Below are 22,789 nucleotides of genomic sequence, written 5' to 3'. Positions count from 1 at the left end.
CTGGGTATGAGGCCGTTTCCGAGCATGGCCCTGTTAAAGTCGAGAGACCAAAAGTATACATTTATATGAAATTGCTGTCACTAAATGAACGATGTGCGTGTTAAATGCCAAACGTGTTTTTATTTGGAACAAGGGGGTGTGCGCACCAAGGTAGAGCGCTAGACAGCGAAGAGAGGCAAGAGTCACTCAACACTTAAATTACGGGTACCACCTTAAGAAAGGAAGACAAGCCAAGTAATAGCAATTCATGGCACATTATAGTAACTTTGGTGCCCTTCCATGCATGGCCCACCCTGTATTTTGCATTTCAAAAGCATATTTACTGGCAGTGGTGTACTGGGCTCAATGTTACAGCCAGGGATCTGCTCACTCGGGGAAGCAGCATCCAAAGTGCTTTGCAGAGTAACCACACATTTGCAGCTGCAGGAGTCCTCACAAATAAAACATCTGGAGGGTGCTGGGGGGTCTCAGACCAAAACAAATGCCAAATACTAAACGCTATAGGGCCCGATTCATGGAATTATTTGCACGGTCCAAAGTGATTTTGCACTGCTGAAAAGTAACTTTGCACCACCAACAACTACCTTGGTTCATGGGAATGTGCAAAGTGTATTTTTGCAGTGCAATGTCATTTTTGCAGTACAAAATGAATTTTGCACGGACTTTGCATTCCAAACATTGTCCCATATTTTTATCGAATTTAGCAATTTTTAACCAAGTATGTATTTATTCATTTTAATACTGCTTGTCAAATAACTGTTGCACTATGGTGTTCAGTTTAACCAAACATTGGAAGCTTAACAGTATGGTGAGGAGGGACTAAATTAGCTTGTTCAACCACAAATGGGCAGCGGGCTAGGTCAAGTATACGATGGGCAGAGGGCAAGTTCAGGCACAGTATGGGCAAAGAGCTAGTACAGTCTAAAATAGGCAGAGGCACATGGTAGGCATAGAACAAGTCAGGCACAAAATGGGCAAAAGGTTAGTACAAACACAAATTAACAGGCCGAGTAAGACGGTTGAGTTGTAACCTGGTGGCTGGATAGACAGGTTCAGGGAGCGCATGTAGAGCATGGGAAAGGCACATATGGGCTAAATGCAACTTATCAAGTAGCAGTAGTAGGGCACATGTAAGGGCTAAATGCATCTTATCAAATATCAAATAGCAGGGCACATATAGGGGCTAAATGCAGCTTATCAAATAGCAGTAGCAGGGCACATATAGCAGCTAAATGAAGCTTTGTCAAATAGCAGGGCACATATAGGGGCTAAATGCATCTTATCAAATAGTAGTAGCAGGGCACATATAGGCTAAATGCAGCTATTGTATTGTAATCTGAGTGCTGATTGGTCAAGTACATCACATTGCTGGCTGAGAGATAAATGCAGCATTTTCACTGAAACTGCCACACATCAAAGGGTGGTGCACTATGACAACTCAGACCCTCTTTTCAGCATAAAAACAAACCACAGATAATTGTATCCTTCTATTTAAAAACCAATTCTTTGAAAAAAGAAAGAAGAACTCCACTGATACAGAAGCAAAGTGAACACTGATCAGTGAAATACTCTGGGCAGAATTCACAAATGGCTTCCCCACAGCAAGCATGTTGTCCTCTGGATCTGAAGAGGGAATTCCTTTGAAGCTATTGCATCCCAGATATTTCCAACTGCAATAAGGCCTGCCCTTAAGGGTGTTGTAAACAAACTTCCCCCATGGCCAGACCTGTTGTCTCTGTAGGCTCATTTCTATGCAAAGCAAATGGCCTAGCAATTGTGTGACTTGAATGTAGGGAGGAACCGTGAACACAGGGGCTGCAATGAAGGGAAGCTGAACTCATAGAGGGCATTCAGATCGAAATGGTGGTCAACTTCAGATAACAGGACAGGATGCCAGCTGTCAGCAGGGCCTCATGACATCACAGGCCAGGCTTGGCTCATATCTGCAGTGGGAGATCACTGTGTAGCGGATGCATCCCAACTATTTATGACCTGCAGTCTACCAACTTCAAACAACAGAATGGCAATTGGCCAGAAGAAAGGAGAGCGAACATTTGCATACATATGAAGATGTTCGATTAGTTTGGCTACAATGCCACCATCTAGCCCCAGCTAGAACTCTGAAGAGTTACTACCACCTCTTAAGTGTCCTCATTCACAATTTTATTTAACGTCATGATACAGGAGTCCTGATGTAGGAGTCCATCTCAATTCCATCTCAATACCATGATCTGTGCATGCTCCTGAGACATTTCTCTGGATAGAAGCCCTCCTTGACAGGCAAAGATGTTTATCAAGTATGAGATGACCAGACCAACCAGATTTCTCATGACTGGCGAAATTCAGGCTTCAAGAAATCCAATAGTGTAAGATTCTTAAAGATCCTGCTTTTAAGGTGATCCAGTCATTTTGTGCCACACAACTAGAACCAACATCCCCTAATGCCATGTACAATGTATACAGAGCATTTTGGTGCAACTGATTATGGCTCTGATTTAACCACACACCTATAACCCAGAGAGTGATTGTCAAAAACATCTCCACAGTTAAACCAATATTGCAGTTGGCCTACAAGAAGAATGTAACTAAGCCACACAGCTTGAATTTTGTGCAGCTACCAAGATCATTGTGGGGAGTGGGATCTGCACCACTGATTCTACTACAGTTATGCCTTAAGGGGTGGGCATTGATTTCACCATCTCTCTGTAACTCTTGAGGGAGGAACACACCCTGAAAAGAGAGACGGAAGACACAGTGAACAGGCATCCGTATCAATTAATGACCCCATCTAGAACCGTAGCATCAACAATTAAACACCATACTGGTAAAGACCCACATGTTTGTCCCCTGGGGATGTCAATGATGCCCAACTTCATATGTTTGAGCTACTACAGGCTGGATTCATCTCACATTAACTGAGCATTTATGCTACCTCAAATTGTCATCACCTGGAAGAAGAATGCCAACATCAGAATGTGTATCAACATCAGCTGCACCATTCAAGACCAATATACCAGCCTAGGTGAAAGAGGCTCTGGATGGCATGACCTGGAATAAGTAATTCTCATTCCTGCTCTCTGGTATTATCAGATCTTCACACACCCAGGTGGTTGTGAGAAAACAGCTTCCATATGGCCACTGTGCTTGTATAAATTCATCTAAATGTCCCTGGCATTTCCTGTGTGCCACCAACATTCCAAAGGCTCATAGGGAAGATGGTTGGGTATATGAACCTCCTTTTACAGTGCTTGTACACATTTATGACATCTTTGTGTTCTGGAGAACATATGAGGAATGCAACAGGAGGCTTATGAGTGCTTTCTGACCACCTGCAAGACCAAAGCAGGAAGGTGTCCATGCAAAAATGACAATTCTGCCCGACAAATGTTAAGTATATTGGACATATAATTTCTTTGGACAGAATTGTAAATGCTCTCCTGGAGGAGCCAAGACCACAGATCTGAAAGACACTGCAGAGTTGTTTCCCATGCTAGTTTAAATTGTCTCTGATGCTCTCTATGTCCCCAGAATGATAAGACCTTAGGATATAAGTGTGCGCTATAAAACCTAATTCACATAATTTCAATGGGGTAACCTGTGGGGGCGCAACGCTTATCTTCTCCAAAGGCATTGCCAGATATGCCATTGTCCAAACCTTAGAATTATATAAGGCCCAAACTCAAGTTGCTGCCTTCTATGGTGCAGAAATCTGGTTCCATGGGAATGTCTTTTTTATGTAGGTTTAATGGTACAATACCAGTAACCCAGTTTACATCACATATCAAACAATTAATACAACTTATAAAAACAGAACTATTTCATTCATACAGAATAACATTTTAAAAAAAGTCTTCATTTAAGACTCATGTATCAGTTGCCTGTTGTGATGTCTAAATCAATAAAATTACCATTGAAAACAAATGGCCCTCAATGGGTGGAGGGAACTAGCAATTACTACTCTATGCCGACTAGATTGTTCTTTACTATAAGCTGCCAGATGTAAAAGCATGCATAATTCAATTTCAAATTTTCACCTGAATACACAAGAGCCCAGATTTGGTCAGGTTGTATTCTACTCAAATTATTAACCCTATTTGTGTAGCCTTTCTCATAAACCTTGGCCAACCTAGGGCACGGTGTCGTAAGTGCAGAGTAATCTCTATTTCTTTAGCACATATTCAACATATTCTATTCTCATAAGGAATGCTAGACCAAGCTCTGCGGCACTCATTGGTAGCGTATTGCTCAAAACCTGTTCTAATGATGAAGGATCATACACTAGCGCACCATATTTTAAAGATGTAGGTAAATTAAGTTTTCATAGGAAACCCTTGAGTAATATATTGGGAAAAAGAGGATGTGGATGCCAAATGTTCAATGTTATGAATTCTGTCCCACACCTCTGCTTTAATTTTAAGGTCTCGGCTATCAGCACCAATATTTAGGGGGAAATGTAATACAAAGCCAATCTCCTTATGAAATGTACTGATATCCTGAAGCCAATTACCCAAAGCTCCTTTATTTCTAATAGGATTCAGTATGTTCTTAAACTAGTAGTAAATGTAACGCTGATCGGTGCAAGATTCAAGTATCTTGAGATCATAAAGACGCTGGGCCTCATTATGAGAATGGAGGCAGCCATGCCCTTAATAAGGGCATGGCTGCCTCCATGCAGGGTTCCAGGACCGGGTTCCTCCAATGAGGGCTTACCGGGCTATTCCAACCATGAAGGACCTGGTAAGTCCTCATTGGAAAAACCCATCCCCATTCCCATTTGAGCCCCCACAGGGCTCAATGGGAATGGGGAGGGAGCTAATAAAGGGCCCGTTAATAACAGGCCCGTTATTAGCTCCCTGGTCCCCTCGCGGGACTATTAATGACCATGATCTTTGTTTTATTGAAATGAATTACCAGATCATTGTAATGCTGTCAAACTATGTTGAAGGCTAATGGGGTAACGATCCAGGATGATCGTGTCATCTGCATAAGATAAGCAAATTGTGGGTTATTGACCTATATTTGGAGGAGAATTTGACATTGAAACAGAGTATCTTCCAAATCCGAAACATATAAATTAAATTAAAAAGGAGCCAGCGTGCACCCCTGCTTCAATCCAAACATTTTTGGTATAGATTCTCCTAAGTGGCCATCTTAGTATATTCTTATCTGAAAGGAAGTATCACTATACAGTGCCATTACAAAATGCAGAACTGTGGAGTCCTAGCCCCATCTTTGAAGTTTAAGCCAGAGCCTTTGGCGGTTTACCATATCAAAAGCTTTGGAATAACCTATATAACATTTGCACAGTGATTCTTCTTTGTTTTTGATTATCCGTTTCATTAAATATGTGAGGCTTAATACATTGGCAAGAGTGTTCAGGCCTTTTCTGAAACCAGTTTGAATGTTCTTCAAGATGTTGTACCTGTTAATCCAGTCATTAATTTTCACCAATAGAAAGTGAGAAAAACACCTTTGAATTGAATCAACCATGGCTAAGAGCCAGTAATTTGTAGGTGATTCTCAGGGGCCCTTTTTGTGAATAGGCGCCAGTATAGATTTTCTCAAGCTGGATGGTTTTGTGCCCGTCTTAATCACTTGTCTAAAGATTTTCTTCAGCAACTTCCCCCAACCGTAATGGTCTCTTTAGAACAATGTTAGTTATTTGATCAGGCCCTGGTGACCTCAACGGTATCAGTTTAATAATAACTTCCTTGATATTCTCTTCTGTAATATGGAAACCCTCGCATTTACAGGATAAATAAGATGCTGCAATAGTCCCATGAGGAGGAACAAAATGATTATACAAAGAACTGATATATATCTTTAAGCTCTCGTACCGGACCTGGCTAAAGGCATATAAAAACTCATGTGAGGTTGATATATGGAAAGAAATAACAATGTAGGCAACCCAAAAAAACTCAACAGAAATTTGGCAGGTCATACGTAGTACAAAATAAAAGCGACCTTCCTATTAATTGTGTTAAAGAATCGGAATGGGAAAAGCATATGCAGTCCACCCTGGGATTCTTAAACACAACTCAAGATTAGGTGAAAGAACCTGGGTATGTTCAGCAACAATGCATGATATATATAAAATCATTGTTCGCTTGAATAATTTTTGAGCTGCGGGTCCCGGTGGGGTATGCAACAACTTGATAAAAGCCTCACCGGGACTCTGGGCCCAAGTTCTAATTATTCTAGTCAACAAAATTGGTCTGAGCAGTGTTATCCCTGCCACATGGAAGATGAGCAACATCTTGCCTGTCTATAAGAAGGGGGCATGGAATAATCATGTCAACTTTCGTCTTTTAGCCATGCTGGACATAGCAGCTAAAAAATGTGCACGTATCCTCTTAGCTGAACGTACTACCTGCATTCAGGTAAATAAGATCCTCCCGCCAAATCAGAAAAATCTAGTACTACTGACAATATAATGATTCTAACATCTGCAGTAGAATATTCCTGGAAGCGCTGCGACTCTAATAGGTATTGTGCATATATAGACTTCAGAGCAGCCTTTGATTTGGAAGACAGAAACAAACTTTGGGCCAAACTCATCAAATAGAACATCCATCTGGGCTTACTAAAAATGCTGATGTTTTTGAATTCAGAGGCAACAGTGCAAATTCGTCTTGATGCCATAGGAAAACTTTCTAAATAGTTTCCAACATACCTTGGTGTCAAGCAGGGTTGTAAAGTGGCTGCCTCAATATTTAATCTTTATTTGGCAGACCTCCCAGTGTACATGCTAGGCACATCGATCTGCCCCGCAAAAGTAGGAGCAATTACCTTTAATTGGCTGGCATATGCAGATGATTTTCTTCTACTGGATCATACTCCGAATGGCCTGCAGATCTCTCTAAATGCCTTATGTGTCTTTGCCACAAGCAATAATTTAAAGGTAAACATAGAAAAAAGTAAAATCATGGTGTTTGCTAAAAAACGTTCTCGTCAGAAAAAACATGCATGGACTTTTGATGGTGAGATTCTTGAACATGTAGAGACATATACATACTTTGGGCTGTATGTTGAAGAACAATTGAATTGGAAGTCACATTGGACAGAACTCAAATGCAAATGCTTAAAAGTTGTCAGTGCCATCAGTGGTTGTATTGGAAAATGTTTGGGATCCTCTATTAAAACAGTTTATACAGCTAGAGCTAAATCTATACTACTTTATGGTGTTGTGGTTTGGGTTATAAATATATCCCTCAACTTCAAATGTTTGAGGCCTTGATACTGTGCAAATTGCTGCGCCTTCCACACCATGTTTCAATCGAGTACATTCTGCTTGAATTTGATTTAAATATTATTGCTACAGATGTTAACTAAAGAATAACGATGTGTTATGAAAAAATGTTGTCTCTAGATAACAATACAATTGGGGCACATTTTCTGTCTGCGTTCAAAAATGTTAATTGTTTGAAGGTTGTTTGGGTAAAATGATGGCCTCACACAAAATTTGGAGGAGTGATAAATATGTTACCACTAATGATACCATGTTTGGCTAAAAATTCAAAACATGGTTGAAAAAGAAGTGTAAGGAAGCAAATATTATAAATCTGGCTACTCTTAGGAACAGTGGTATGTATTTACAGTATCAAATGAATTTCAAGTCTTCCCCAGCTTACATTCAAGTTGTTTTGTCTTGTAAGATCATACGCCAGTATCTGTTAATGAAATTTAATTGTAGCGAAACCTGGGAGATAAACAGTGCAATTTTTGGCATTCCACATGCTGTGAGGTGGTGTTTACTATGTGGCAACCTAGAACTGGAAACACCTAAGCATTTGTTAGTGGTGTGTGAAAGCCTCAATGGAATCAGAAAATCCTTTTTTTAAATTGTATGGTAATCAGTATAATTGTGCCAATTTATCAACATTTTGGAGTCTTCTTATGGAGGGACATGATATGAATTGTATAATTTTACCACTCTGTTGGATTGGAAGTTTGTTGAAATTTTAAACCAATTATCAGAAGGTGTGTTTTAAATGGATATTGAGATATTTATAGCCTGATTCATGGAATTATTTGCGTGAAAAACGCAGATTTGCGCGCCTTTCTGCCGAAAATCCCCATACTTCAAACAGATTTTCGGGCAGAAAGGTGCTCAAATCTGCATTTTTCACACAAATAATTCCATGAATCAGGCTGTCAGTGTGAGTTAACGGAATAGGCTGTATAGATATCTCAGTTTTAAGACATTTGATGTTTTTATATTGTATACATTTTCTTTCATTCTGTATTTTATTTATTTATTATATTTATTGTATTCATGTTTTAATTTGTGTGTATTGTCTTTGATGTTGTATACAAAAATCCAATTGGTTACATGTATATTAAATAAATAAATGACTACATAAATATATCTTCCAATTCAGATGTGGTCAATCTCCTGTTTCCCTATTAGATCAGATGTGTAGCATTTGTATGTTGAACAGAATTTGTGCGAGTCAGAATGACTTTGTTCATCATATGCACTGGACCGTAGTGGTCAATTGTTTATGCTGGCTAATACAATTTCTATAATTTGTCTTCAATTTAGTCGCTAGTGTTCTTACTGGTCCTGGCCCATGATGATAGTTGCTCCTCACAAATCTATAACGATTTTCTAAACTTTGTTCTATCCCTTCATAGTATTTACCAAATTCAATAAATTATCCATTACAACTTCAAGAAACACCCTTGCCAACTCAATGTTAAACTTTTCAACATATTTTTCTGTCCAAATAATCCGTTGTGTCACCCTGTAAGTGGTACATGTCCTCAGAATATATTCTTTGATCTTATAGTGCAAGAATTGGAGCATGGTTTTAGTTGCAACATGATAACTGGGAGTGTTCTTGATAGGTTTAAAACCTTCTATTAGTCTGAAAATATCCTGAATTATGAATACATAGTCTATCCAAGAACTATGACACCCATTTAACCATGAATATGGTTCAAGATCATCCAGCAAACCTTCATAATACAATTGTAACACTCCCATATATGAGATAAATGATTCCCATGAATACATAATGGGACTTTCTATTTTGTAATCTAAATACATATCTAAAACCAATACATCAGAACTGTTTCTATATCATTTAAAGCAGCTATCTGTACTCGGGTTATACAGCCTGGGTGGGTATCGAGGGAAATTCACATGTCCCACTATATTGAACCTACCAGAGTGTCAAGTAGTGACCATTTGTTCAGCATATATTCCAAATGTTTTATGATGTTATTAGTTTCAATATTCGCAGGAGGATCATAACGTTAATTATCAGTATATTCTGGTGTTTTCCACTCTCTTTAACCCAGGGTATCCCCACCACTACAAATTCATTGGGAACATAGGGTACAAATTCAGCCAAATTATGTCCATTCTTGGCTCCTATTTACTAATAGGAGCTAAAATGGTCTGCCCACTGGATTAGTGTGGGCTAATCGTTGTATGACCTGATACCCATCCAAACAGTATTTGCGAGTAAGCCAGGTTTCCTGCAAAATGAAGACATCGGATTCCAATAGCAATAATAGACACTGTGGATTCATGGTAAAAGATTTGAACCCTCTAGTATTCCAAGAAAGCAGCACAAAGGGGGCTATTTTGTATTTTCCTGGTCAAACATATTCTGATGTTGAAATTATTTCGCCACTAGTTATATCTACAATTTGCATTGGTGTAACCCTCCAATGCCAATGCCAATTTGCTTATGATCGACTCTGATGTATTACTAGTAGGAACTAAGCCAACATTGATAGACTCCACATTAGTTAATTTTGTTTTAAAAAAAACTCATTGATAATCAAAACCCATCTGCAGAAGGTCTTGCCTATTAGACAGGACAAGTTCTAAAATCACAGGTGAAATATGGTGCACTAGTGCCCAGTTAGAGTCTTGGGGAGAGCTCGGAAGATCAACCTATAAAATGCCCTTAGATAACATTAATTGCAATTGGGGCAAGCAGTCGAGCAGCTGAAGAATTAGCTTCCAATTGAGATAGGCACTGAATTCCATCGTAAACAGTTCAGTAATTATAATTTCTGTATATCCCTGTTTCTCAACCTCACTCAAGAAGACCTCCGACTGTGTCCGAGTTTGATTTTCAATTTGTCCAGGGACCCCAAAATTGCGATTTACAAGCAAGGGCATTGTCTTATTCCTTTGCATCTCCTTAGCGTTCTCCCCACTTGGTCTTAAATCACCTGTGATTTGATTATCTTCAATTATATTTGGTAATCGAACAGCCCCTTCTCGGACTATCCTTGTCTCTAGAGTACTTGATTTGCATAGTATCACATTATGATTCACAGTTGTGGCAGGAGGATCTGTAGATAGTAATTCAAAGGAGTTATCAGCTTCCACACAGGTCAAATGATCCACCTTAGCGACCAAGGCTAAAGGCTGCGAGTGCATGTGAGTGATGGTAGTCGGGGGGTTTGCTTGAGGGGTAACTTTTGGTACGCTCTTCCTGAACTTTGCTCTCCTCCTCCTTTTCCTTAACGTCTGCGCTTGTCCTTGAATCTTTATTTCAATTTGGTTCAGTGTATCAGGGATAGGTATAGGGGAGAGGTTGTTGTACATGTCATTGCAGTGACCGTATTATCGCTGTCACCCAGCTTTACCTTCCAAGGTGTAGTGTAGAGTTTTCTGCAAAATTGAACTTTGCAAGTGCTTCGCTACGCTTCTCTGCAGGTCTAGTTTAAATAGAGGACTCCTCTTCTTCTTCCTGGAATGGGCCAGCAGGTGTTGTAAAAATAGTAATGGAACCTCCTGTACCTCCTGTGTCTCCTGTAGACCCTTTTGCCACCAACTAGTCCCATTTCCCAATACAGCGAGTAACCGTATTATGGATCATCAGCCAGCTTAACATTCCAAGGTGTAGCGTATCATTAATTTCAAAACTGCACTTTGCAAGCACTTCCATGCCATGGCAAACTCGGTTGGTTGGCCAATAGTCAGTACTTTTTGTTGAAACACCTTTTGGAAATCCCTAAGAGCACACTAGACATGCTGCACTGCACCGGGTTCGGGAGGATGAGAATACTCTAGGAGGCTCAGCTAAAGCCACCATTTTACTTTTTAAGACTCTGGATGTCCCACACTCCCACCTTATTGAATATAAATAAACTTTGATGGAAGTACTGGACTGTCCCACGCAACCTCCCTGGCTTTTGTCAAGTATTTAAAATAGACTGCCAGGAATATTAATCTGCCATTTTTTGAGGCAATGCCCATCTTGGGTCAAAAATGCTTCTTCTGTTCGGATTTTCGAGATATGTTAGAAACATGTTGGTGGAGTTCCCTGGCTCAAAATGTACTTAGACCTAAGGGCTCAACAGGCCTGTAACGATATGTTCATGAAATAGTTCCTTTTTTTGCCAGGCTAGGTACACCCTTTTTCCACTAGTAAGCAGTGGAATATGGATAAACGCACGCATTGTATATACATTAAAATAGGCTAAGTACACTTCTTTTTCTTTGCTCCTTATAGAATAAGGAGGGGTAAAATGGTTACTTCTGTGTTCAATGCCCATTGATGTGCGGTCTCCGAAAGAAGCTTTCTTCATCATTACGGGTCCGGTGATAACTGTGCCAGTGATACCGGCAGGTTGCCGCCAGACCCGTAATGATTTACCAGAGCTTAACTTCCCTGTAACACTAGGGGATTACAACCATGCGGGTCCGGGAAGTCAGGTGCTGGTAAATTGTAATTTCCATAGAACTCTATGAGAATGGGGAACACAGAAGCACTGGCACCGTTATTAACGGTGCCAATGTTTTCATGATGGTCTGCCTAACATGGCCGCTGTGCCCAGCAGGGTCAGACGTGCCGGGCACAGTGACTCCGGCAGGCTGACCTGTAATATGCCGGTCCAGAAACAACAGTGCCGGTAAACTTACCGACATAGTTGTAATGAGGCCTATGCATTGTCCAAATTGTTATGCAAAGCGTGGTCCAAAAAAAAATGTATGTAGATGAGGCATTGTAGCCAGCTATTATTTAGCCCAAACTTATTTTTGGATGTGAAATCTGTAACAATTCGTTCACAGACAGTGGACTATGCATGTTAGAACTTTAAAATGGTTGGGGAATTGCTGTTGTTAATACAGCTAAACAGTTTTTTCCACTTAGCTAACAGAGGTATGCTGTTATCACTGTATATATGTATTATTTGAAAACAATTGCAATGTTTTGCTGTTCGTATCTGCAACATTTCAAATTGCGTGATGTTATTTATTTTTTTTTATTACAATATTTATAGTTTGCATTTAAACTTTTTTATGCTATTTACTAAAAAAAAAAAAAACTTCCACTGAATTGCTGGCAAGATGAGACATGTAAAATCTGATAAAAGCATTTGTTACATTCCCTCCCACTCTTAACTGGGGGCAGTTCAAGGCCCTCTGTTGTCCCCATGATTGCTTAATACATATTCAAATCTCTGCCGCAACTTATCAGCAGTATCAATTGGACGCTGGTGATATACTCATTGTGGTCTAGACTTCTTGATTGCCAGGACAATGGGCCTCATTACGACCCAGGCGGTAAGTTACCGCCTGGGTCATACCTTTACCACCATGGCGTAAACTACGTTTACGCCATGGTGGTTGGCGGACTTACCGCCCCATTCTGAGGTTGGCGGGGCGGTAAGTCCCCAATCCACATTTACCCTTCCCCATTCCCATTTTTGCCCCATAGGGCATAATGGGAGTGGGGAAGGCGTTAATTACGCCACTGTAAATTACGGTGGCGTAATTAACAACAAGGTCCCTTAGCGCCATGGATTTTAACACCTGCTAAAAGCAGGTGTTAAATCCTCCATGGCGCTAAGGGACCTCGGAATCAGGCGGTAAGGGTTGGCGCTGTTTACGCCGCCGTAAACCCCTTACCGCCTGGGTCCTAATGAGGCCCAATGTGACGTTGTATATGTTGTCCCAAACAGAGGCAGATACATGAGTCACACTCTCTTGTAAGCCTACGTGTGGACAAGTTCACACAAACCACGAACAAAGCAAGAGAGCAAGGTGGGTCAGCTATCCACTAGGATCACCATAAAGGCAAGCAATCGGGAGTCAGAAAGAGCCTGTGATTAAGAAAAGAGCAGGGTCTTTAGATCTTTCTTAAAAGCTGTCAGGGAAGGTTGGTTTCTTAAAGCTGATGGTAGCTGGTACCAAAGCTTAGGTGCCGCCAAAAAGAACGCCACGTTCTCAGCTTTCTTTGTACTACTGCGAGGAAGAAACAGGAAGTTCTAACCACAGGACCTAAGAGCCCTGCCGTTGACTTTCTCAAAAATGTAAGCCTGCAAGTATGAAGGCAAAGGGCGAGTCTGCATTTGAATGTGATCACCAGTATTCTGAACTTTGCACGTGCCATTATAGGGAGCCAATGCAAGGAACGCCTGGCCTCTGAGACATGATCGTGGTGGGATAAACCAACCGCCACTCTAACTGTCCCATTTTGAATTGTCTGAAGCCTGTTGGAATCCTGCTTTGAAAAATCAAGTCAAATTGGTGGTATAAAGCCTGAGACTCCAATAAGCACCTACAAATTCCCAGGATGGGGATTTCCCACTGGGACTACACCCCCCCCATTGTAAACTCCAAGACTGACTGCTCTCGGAACCTGGAACTGTGCATCGCTATCTCATGAAACTCTAAAGGGGTCCGCAGGGGTCTGAATGATAGTGCACCTACAAGAGAGGCACTGTGGCTTCCAGCGAAGGACATGATTACATTTGAATGCATTTATAATCTGAGGACACTGGAGACCTCCCTAACTGCCTCCCTCGCATCTCTGAACCTCTTACATGGTGTGCTCTAAAAGCTCAAATGCACACTAAATATAAACCCTCATTAGCATCTGACCTGAGCATCTTATCCAGTCCGAAACCTTAGAATGCAGCATTCGTTTTGCTGAGCAAGGCCTGCACACTTTTTACAATATGATATATCACTTGTTGGAAGCGCCCTGGCTCTGACGTTCTATGTCAGTGACTTCCTGCTTGTTCCCATCTTCCTCATCAATGCACCTCTGGGTTCACTGGCCCCTTGATTTTCTTCTCAGGTGCTCGTGGGTTGCCATGGAAGTAGCATCTTTTCATTTCCCTTGGTGGGTATGTTGTGGTTTTTCTTTTGGAGGAATTAGTTTTAGTGCAAGAAAGTGTTATCAAAATGCAGTCGCATCTCCTACCCCAGTGAAGGACTGGGTAGACACATGGGTGGTTAACTTGGGCAATGTGGCATTGCCAACCAGAAAAGAGCTTCACCTAGAATTTGTTGCCACTGATTTATAACATTGGATTTTTGGCAGCTCCACTATACGAGGCCTACTGTTGCATCTCTATGAACAGTGTGGGCACTCATTGCCTTCCTTATCCATCGCCTCACCTGTACAGCACTCAATCCAGCTTTCCAGGAAACATCTCTATCTAATGTTAATCAATTGATGCTTTGTCAGCCCCAACACCATTTGGCATGTAGAGCTAATCCTGTGAAAGAAATACAGGCTAACAGGGTCATTCCATAATGCCATTTAAGTCCGAACGGAGGGCAGTGCAACAGGTGTTATTGATCCGTACCGGCTTTGCCTTGAACCGTAGCTCGGGATGCAGCCTCCTTCTGGGGCAGCAGTACGACTGTTCAGTAACACGGCTTTCTTTTCAGGTGACGGCTGCCCTTTCTAAAAGCCGCTGCTGTTCTCAAAAAGTGATACCGATCTACCAATCTTTCATTTCAAGATGCATAAAAAGACGGTTATGGTTGTCATATGAGCCGTTTAATCCATTCTAGCAATTCTTTTCTGTGTGCCCTATTTGATAATAAAGTGTGCATCCCCATTGCACTATTGGAAGTGGGTATCAATAAAGATTACGGAAAATGATAAGAAACTCTGCTGCTAAACAATTCTGAAAAGCCTTATCATTTATTAAACTGAGGCACCCAATAGTATCTCGCACTGAGGAGTTCGTCCGGAGAGAGATCGGTAAGAGGTAACCGAATGTATGTCACCCACCAAGCAGAAAATTAAAGACAGGAACATGTGGGTGAATTGGAAATACATAAATGCAATTCCGGACTTCCTATGTAGGCAGTGATTGAAGTGAGCGATGTTCCACTACTTTTATTGATTTCTGTTTAACTTTCCTCTACTTTTTACAACCATATTCACCAGTTTATGTAGATGATTTGTACATTCGTGTCACTGTGCAGGTGTAAAGTTGTAATAGGAGCCTTAGATCCCAATCACTTGCAATGCCACAGCCGCAACACCTGGTCACATGTTGCACAAGGCTTCTGCCTCCCTCTCCCCTGCTGAGACCACTGTTCCACTACTTTTTTCGGTGCACTTCTACCACTGCGTGTGGGTGGAAGAGACTTTGACCCCATTTCCATCTCTCAGAAATATTACAGATGGAGCAGAGGGCTCTGTGATCCTCTCCCAGGGATGGGGACTATTCCATCACCTTCCTGGGGGGAGAAGGAGTGTTTTAGGCATTCTCGACTTAACATGGATGTCAGCGAGAGCCATGGATGACGGTGAATAAACACCCGGGTTTAGACTGCATAAAGACTAGTTTTCTGCCTTCCATCAACATCCTCTGCTGATTCAGTAGCTGGAACTGCTAGAAACTGCCAATGCTGCCCCACCGCCGGCGGGGGGGAGGACTGAACAGAGCTATTGCCACGCTGATGTGATGGTCAACATGGACACCTGCTCGCCGTTTTACAGTCTATCCTGTCAATTCTTATTAAATGGTGCCCACTCCAACGCCACAGCTCAACACTATCAACACATGTCATTTTAAACACCAGGGATGGATGAGTGGATGGATGAGTGGGTGGATGCATAGATGGATGAATGGGTTGATGAATAGATGGACGATAGACGGATGATTCGATCAATGGATGGAAGGATACATTAATGAGTGGATGGGCGACTGAACATACAGACAGTGAAGTGGACGAGCGGATGCAGTGGCAAATGGATGGATGGATGTGTTGATATATATATAGACCGGTTACACAGTGTGTCACTGGAAATGTAAGTAAATTGACATCCAGAAGGCAGGCCTACTGGATATGGATCTGGACATATGTGTATATATGAGATGGATGTGCAGCACGATAGAAAAAATGATGGATACAAACAGGTGCTGATAAATGAATTTGCATTGGGCAGTTGTATAAACACATATTCCCAGATAAACACACACCAAACGTCATTGATTTATTTTCTATTCCTCTTAGGCCCGGTTGATGATATGGTCATTAGGTGCCATCTACACGCTTGTTACACTGCAACGTTCTAGGACGTGTGCAGTAAACTAAGGCAGTCTTACTGACCATGCTCAACAAGTGGGCCATGAGAATCTGTACAGGCATAGCCCAATGTACAGAATGCTGAACGCCATGTCAATCCTTTGGGCATGGACATGGGCTGGGCGAACACGGGTTTATAAGAAGGGGGACAGGGAAAGGGAGGGAGAGAAGAAAGGACACAAAAGACGATTAAGAATGCGTGGTTCATTAAAAACTGGAAGGGTGAAAAACGGAAAGGAATAAAAGGAGGAAACATAGATTAAATAACACAATGGGGTAAAGGAGGACACTAAGTAATATAATTACTGTGAGAACTAGCCGAATGAAAAGGGAAATAAGGCACAAGACACCCCTTAATGTCACAGGTCCTGCTCAACTCCAACCAAAGACTGCAGGCACTTACCGTCTATGAGCTGGTGAGCTTATTGCTTCAGATAACTTCTTGAAACCCGTTATCTCGGCTCCCCAAATGCCCGGCCCTGCAGTCAAGGGCAGTGCTGGGTAGAGGTAACATTGATTGCCCACGCCGCGGAGCCCCCAGTCAGTGCCGGCTTCCTAGTTTCAGCACCGAGGACAGCTCCATGCCAGCAGCTCCCGCACCCTCTGCTCTGCTCTCCGCGGTGCACGAGTTTGGGGGCAGCCGCAACCCGGCGTGAATCCACCGTGTTTTGTCTTCATCGTTACACAACCGGACGCGAGAGAAAGCCCTCAGAAGGATGGAAAATGACGAAAAAATCTCCCCTGGCTCTTCTCGTCCTGCCAGCCAGCGTCCCCCGGTGCGCGCGCTCCTCTTTGTGCTCAGCTTTTTTGAAGCTTTACGCTGCTGTCAGCATTTCCAGCGTGCTGCTTGCTGTCAGGAGGAAGCCAGTGTGCCTTGCACTGAGATGCACTAATGATCATTGCTGAAGCATGTTCCGACAGACTGCCAAACTTTTCCCCCGGGTGAAATCACCGACACCTGACCTGTTGCAGGCTTTCCTTCCAAAAGGTGTCCGATGACGACGACGACTTTAACAACAATAGGACCTTTTAGAATTTAATGCAAAATTAAATATCGTCCAGACAATATATATAGTCTCCATTGATGTTCTACCCATTGCTTGTAGTTTTTTCGGCTGCAATATTGAAAGTGCACTTGTAATTGTCAATGTGATAGTGGTGCCCAATGAGTGACCTCTGGGTCAGTGTCCAGGTGTTGGAAGTGCTTCAGTGTGTGTCTTTAATCCCTGCTTTTGTCCGCAAGCCTCTTAATACGATCCTGTCTCTCTCTCTACTGGTCACTCCCTCCCCCTTTCTGTAGCTCTCTCTACTCCCCCACCTGTTCTCACAGCTAGGCTATTGCTTGCTTCCCTTCCCCCTTCTTTCTCACACTCTTGATCTGCCCCATGTCCTTGCCTCTTTGTGACAAATCAATTTCCGGGGCACCAGTGGTCCAGGGATGAATATCGGTTTCTAAACCATCAATCAACCCCACACCTCTAGTACACCAGAAGGGATCCAAACAGATTGGAATACAAGTAAATTATCAGACTTCCTTGTCCAATTTTGGTAACGTGGACGGAACAGCATGCTTAACTCTGCAAGGTCGTGGATCGTTGGTTAGTTGCAAAAGAGCGAAAATACTATTTTTACCCAATGATAAAAGGGACTGTCCAGTTAAGGTTGTATGAACATATCTACTTTATTATTATCACAATAGACAGTTCTAGCACACTACAATTACAAACCACACTGTAAAAGAACACAGAGGACAAGCAGTTTCTCAAAGGAAAGGGATGCACTCTGGATACTGACAGGAAGGTAGTTGATAAAGCAATCAGTCTTACAGTTCAAAGTTATTTGGTTTCAACACCAAAGGGGCAAAGGCTCGAAACTGTCTCTAGGGGCCTTCAGAGAAGGAACATGGGGGCAGAACCACAATGTACGTGGTGCTGAAGAAGTTCTTGGTGCTCGACAGTGTCAAAGTGGTTCCAGGGCGCTTCGCAGCCTGTGAGACCTAGTGGAGGGAGGCAGTTCGGCAAGCGAGGCTGGACGGACGTCTGCGTGCTGTCTGGTGCGGCAGCTCGGGACCAAGAATCGTTGTCTCTGTGCTGGTTGATGGATCTGGAATGCTGGTTGAGGCGCCTCGGATGGCTCTGATGACTGCGGCATGACAACAGTCAGTGGTGCAGCCAGATGCGGATTGAGGACTCAACTGTCTTGAAATTGTCCTTCCAAAGATGGACGCTGGATGATTCTTGAGTGGCACTCCTCTTAGCTTCTTCCCAGGGCTCGTGTCCTTTCAAGGCGGATGGCCCAAATTTCAGGAGGGTGTTAGCAGGCAACAGCATTGTCCTTTGTCCGGAGACTCTCTGGAAATTCCCACCTAGGAAACCTGCTGTTAAAACCTAGCAGGGCACACTTTGTGATGGCTGGGTACTGTTTCTGGAGCTGCTGCACACGTCCTCTGAGTCCGGTATCTCCCTCTGTTCCCTGGGAGATGTTTAGGGGAGAGATCTTACTTTCCTCTTGGAACTCCCGGACTTCCTCTCCTGGTGGAAGATGTAAGGTAGACTGGTAGGTCAGCTCGGGTCCAAATGAGTCCTTCTTCTTACTCCTTGTGAAGTCTTCAGATGATCTGATCAGTGAGGGGCTCAGCCCTCGTTTAAAGCCAAATGGGACCCAGTGATTGGTGCAGGCTAAGCCCACCTTAATGAACCAATCCTGGCACCCCACCAACAATCTTCAGTGATGCTTCAGGTCAGAATCAAGGTGCTTGACAACAGACAGGGGAAGGCTGACAACATATACTTCTAAGTCCCACCCATCTTCTTGTCTGCTGTACATCAAAGTGTCTCCCTAATTAACTGAGCCCTCTGCAGCGTTTGGTCACAACATGGGCCTCATTTGAAGTAGGGGGTTGCAGGCAGACGTTTGTCTCCTACAATTCACATACTTCCCTGCTCTGAAAGGAGTGGCTCTAGACAGGACATTCACTGCCGTTTCAAACCAAGGAGGGGTGTTTGCACCAAGTTGACACATTGCATTACAAAGATGTGTTGGTCTCTGCCTTCCATTGCCACTTCCTGCACCCAGGCCTTCCCTGAGGCCTGCCAATTAACATTTTTCAATATTTGCCGCCACCAGCAAGGTGTAACAATTGAGATGCAAATCCATGGGGCTTTGAAATGTCAATCAGGCTGCCCACAGCTAGAGGCTTTTGATGTACCCACAGCTGTCAGGTGTCAGCTACACATGACAGGGGAAGGCGGCGCTGGGATGGTTTCTCCTCCCAGAGTAAATGACTATTTTCCACTGTGCAGTGAGCGTGGAAAATATGTGCAGGAATGGCCCCACATATTTACAGAGGTTAATCTCTGATCATTCATTCTTTTAAAATAAACAAAAAATCAAAAATTCCAGGTGAGAGCACTCTCCCTGTGCGGATCGTCAAATTCCTCACACTCTTCTCCTTATCTCTAATACAAACCCCTCACTAGTTCCTCTCTTCCTTGCACACACCCTTCCTCAATCACTTTTCCACCTGCCTCCTTTGCTCTCTTCTGTCTTTTTGTCTCCATGTGTCCGTTCCACTATATCCACCCCAACTCCTGCGTATCCCCTTCCTTCATGTTTTCCCACTTTTTTTTGTTGGATTCCTTTAAGTCCAAAAGCGCCAAATGAACTTTAATGTATGGCTTCCAGTTTTGGAGCTAGAAGTAATGGCATTGCTATTTTCCTCGATTGGTTTCCAGAGCGCACCCCTTTCGATCTTTGTGTCCAGAATGGGACCTGGACAAAAGCACGTGCTACATTGCCCTTTGCCTTGTCCTCCGACAGGGAACAGAAGGAAGGAGAAATCTTCCTTTCTTCTCACTGAGCTATTGACTTAAATTTCTTTTGAAGAAAATCATTTACTCCCAACAGTTAAAGCATAGAGATAGTATTTTGATTTCCTAAAAATGGATTGACAAATGGATTGACCTCCAAATGTTTAGGCATGGATCTGCATGCCTTAAGCTCCCAAAAAGTTGACTGAATCTCTTCCTTTATGCATCACACTATGAGGGTAATTCATAGAATTTCGCAGAAAAGTGTCGCAAGCGGCTGGCGCAGAGTGTCCGCGTGCGATTGACTGCGCCAGGCACGTGCGCTAAAACCGATTTCCGCGCACAGCGTATTCATGGATTTTAGGCTCCCAAACCAGCCGTGGCGCAGAGAATCGCAGCGACCCTGCAGCAGCGCCAGTTACGCCCCCAAGAACGCCCTCGCGCAAGGAAAAGCCATCAAAATCGCTAAATCATCGCAAAGGGCTGCGCTAACCCTGGACCAGTTCACCGGGCTGGCAAACAGCAAACGCCAAGCGGGGAACGTGTATTTCAGGGGTGCGCGGGAAGTTCCACACGCGATCGGGCCTGGGGGAGCGGGCTACGTGTATTACAGGGGTTCGCGTGAACTTTCTCACGCGATCGGGCCTGGGGGAGCGGGCTACGTGTATTTCAGGGGTTCGCGTGAAGTTTCTCACGCGATCGGGCCTGGGGGAGCGGGCTACGTGTATTACAGGGGTTCGCGTGAACTTTCTCACGCGATCGGGCCGGGGGAGCGGGCTACGTGTATTTCAGGGGTTCGCGTGAAGTCTCTCACGTGATTGGCCCCGTGCAAGCAGGGTACGTGTATTCCAGGGGTGCGCGGGAAGTTCCACACGCGATTTCAGCAGGGTATGTGTATTCCAGGGGTGCGCGGGAAGTTCCACACGCGATTTCTGCAGGGTATGTGTATTTCAGGGGTTCTGGGGAGTACTACACGTGAATTGGCCGTGTGGGTCCTCCCAGGTGTATGCTCCACAACCTCCACGGCCCCTGCAGGCAGCCCACACCACGGGGGACTACCCTGCACCCCTGCTCATGTCCCGCAGGCAGCCCATCCACCATGGGCATGCCCTCCAGCCAACCCACATGTCACCTTGCACTACTGATCAACAATGCATGTCTCCCACCACCCCCACCCCCCAGCAGTGCAGGGGCAGCCTCCACCAGGCCCCCACTCATGTCTCCCACCACCCCCACCCCCCAGCCACCAGGGGCACTCTCCACCAGGCCCCCACTCATGTCTCCCACCACCCCCACCCCCCAGCAGTGCAGGGGCACCCTCCACCAGGCCCCCACTCATGTCTCCCACCACACCACCCCCAAGCAGTGCAGGGGCACCCTCCACCAGGCCCCCACACATGTCTCCCACCACCCCACCCCCAAGCAGTGCAGGGGCACCCTCCACCAGGCCCCCACTCATGTCTCCCACCACCCCCACCCCCCAGCCACCAGGGGCAGCCTCTACCAGGCCCCCACCCATGTCCCCCTGCATCACCACCCCCCAGCAGTGCATGGGCACCCTCCACCAGGCCCCCACTCATGTCTCCCACCACCCCCACCCCCCAGCCACCAGGGGCACCCTCCACCAGGCCCCCACTCATGTCTCCCACCACCCCCACCCCCCAGCCACCAGGGGCATCCTCCACCAGGCCCCCAATCATGTCTCCCACCACCCCCACCCCCCAGCCACCAGGGGCAGCCTCCACCAGGCCCCCACTCATGTCCCCCTGCACCCCCACCCCCCAGCAGTGCATGGGCACCCTCCACCAGGCCCCCACACATGTCTCCCACCACCCCCACCCCCAGCCACCAGGGGCACCCTCCACCAGGCCCCCACTCATGTCTCCCACCACCCCCAACCCCCCAGCCACCAGGGGCATCCTCCACCAGGCCCCCAATCATGTCTCCCACCACCCCCACCCCCCAGCCACCAGGGGCATCCTCCACCAGGCCCCCACTCATGTCTCCCACCACCCCCACCCCCAGCCACCAGGGGCACCCTCCACCAGGCCCCCACTCATGTCTCCCACCACCCCCACCCCCCAGCCACCAGGGGCATCCTCCACCAGGCCCCCAATCATGTCTCCCACCACCCCCACCCCCCAGCCACCAGGGGCAGCCTCCACCAGGCCCCCACTCATGTCCCCCTGCACCCCCACCCCCCAGCAGTGCATGGGCACCCTCCACCAGGCCCCCACACATGTCTCCCACCACCCCCACCCCCCAGCCACCAGGGGCACCCTCCAAAAGGCCCCCACTCATGTCTCCCACCACCCCCACCCCCCCAGCCACCAGGGGCATCCTCCACCAGGCCCCCAATCATGTCTCCCATCACCTCCACCCCCCAGCATCCAGGGTCACCCTCCACCAGGCCCCCACTCATGTCCCCCTGCACCCCCACCCCCCAGCCACCAGGGGCACCCTCCACCAGGCCCCCACTCATGTCTCCCACCACCCCCACCCCCCAGCCACCAGGGGCACCCTCCACCAGACCCCCACTCATGTCTCCCACCACCCCCACCACCCAGCCACCAGGGGCACCCTTCACCAGGCCCCCACTAATGTCTCCCACCACCCCCACCCCCCAGCCACCAGGGGCAGCCTCCACCAGGCCCCCACTCATGTCCCC

The 22,789-nt window shown here is 45.2% G+C and overlaps 1 protein-coding gene across 1 annotated transcript in view; it reads right to left on the bottom strand.

The window, feature by feature from the left end:
* The window catches only part of LOC138528419 (retinal guanylyl cyclase 2-like), a 772,203-nt gene extending 754,669 nt beyond the window's left edge, over window positions 1-17,534 (bottom strand). Inside the window, exon 1 of the mRNA XM_069640033.1 lies at window positions 16,716-17,534. The gene's annotated coding sequence lies outside the window, so the exon portion shown is untranslated. The remainder of the gene's footprint in view (window positions 1-16,715) is intronic.
* Window positions 17,535-22,789: the final 5,255 nt, after the last annotated feature.

The sequence above is a fragment of the Ambystoma mexicanum genome, chromosome 7q (genome assembly GCF_040938575.1).
Source record: "Ambystoma mexicanum isolate Mex_15411 chromosome 7q, UKY_AmexF1_1, whole genome shotgun sequence".
In the NCBI taxonomy this organism is placed as follows: domain Eukaryota; kingdom Metazoa; phylum Chordata; class Amphibia; order Caudata; family Ambystomatidae; genus Ambystoma; species Ambystoma mexicanum.
Note: the sequence above shows the minus strand (reverse complement) of the source record. Positions and strands in the feature narration are given on the sequence as shown.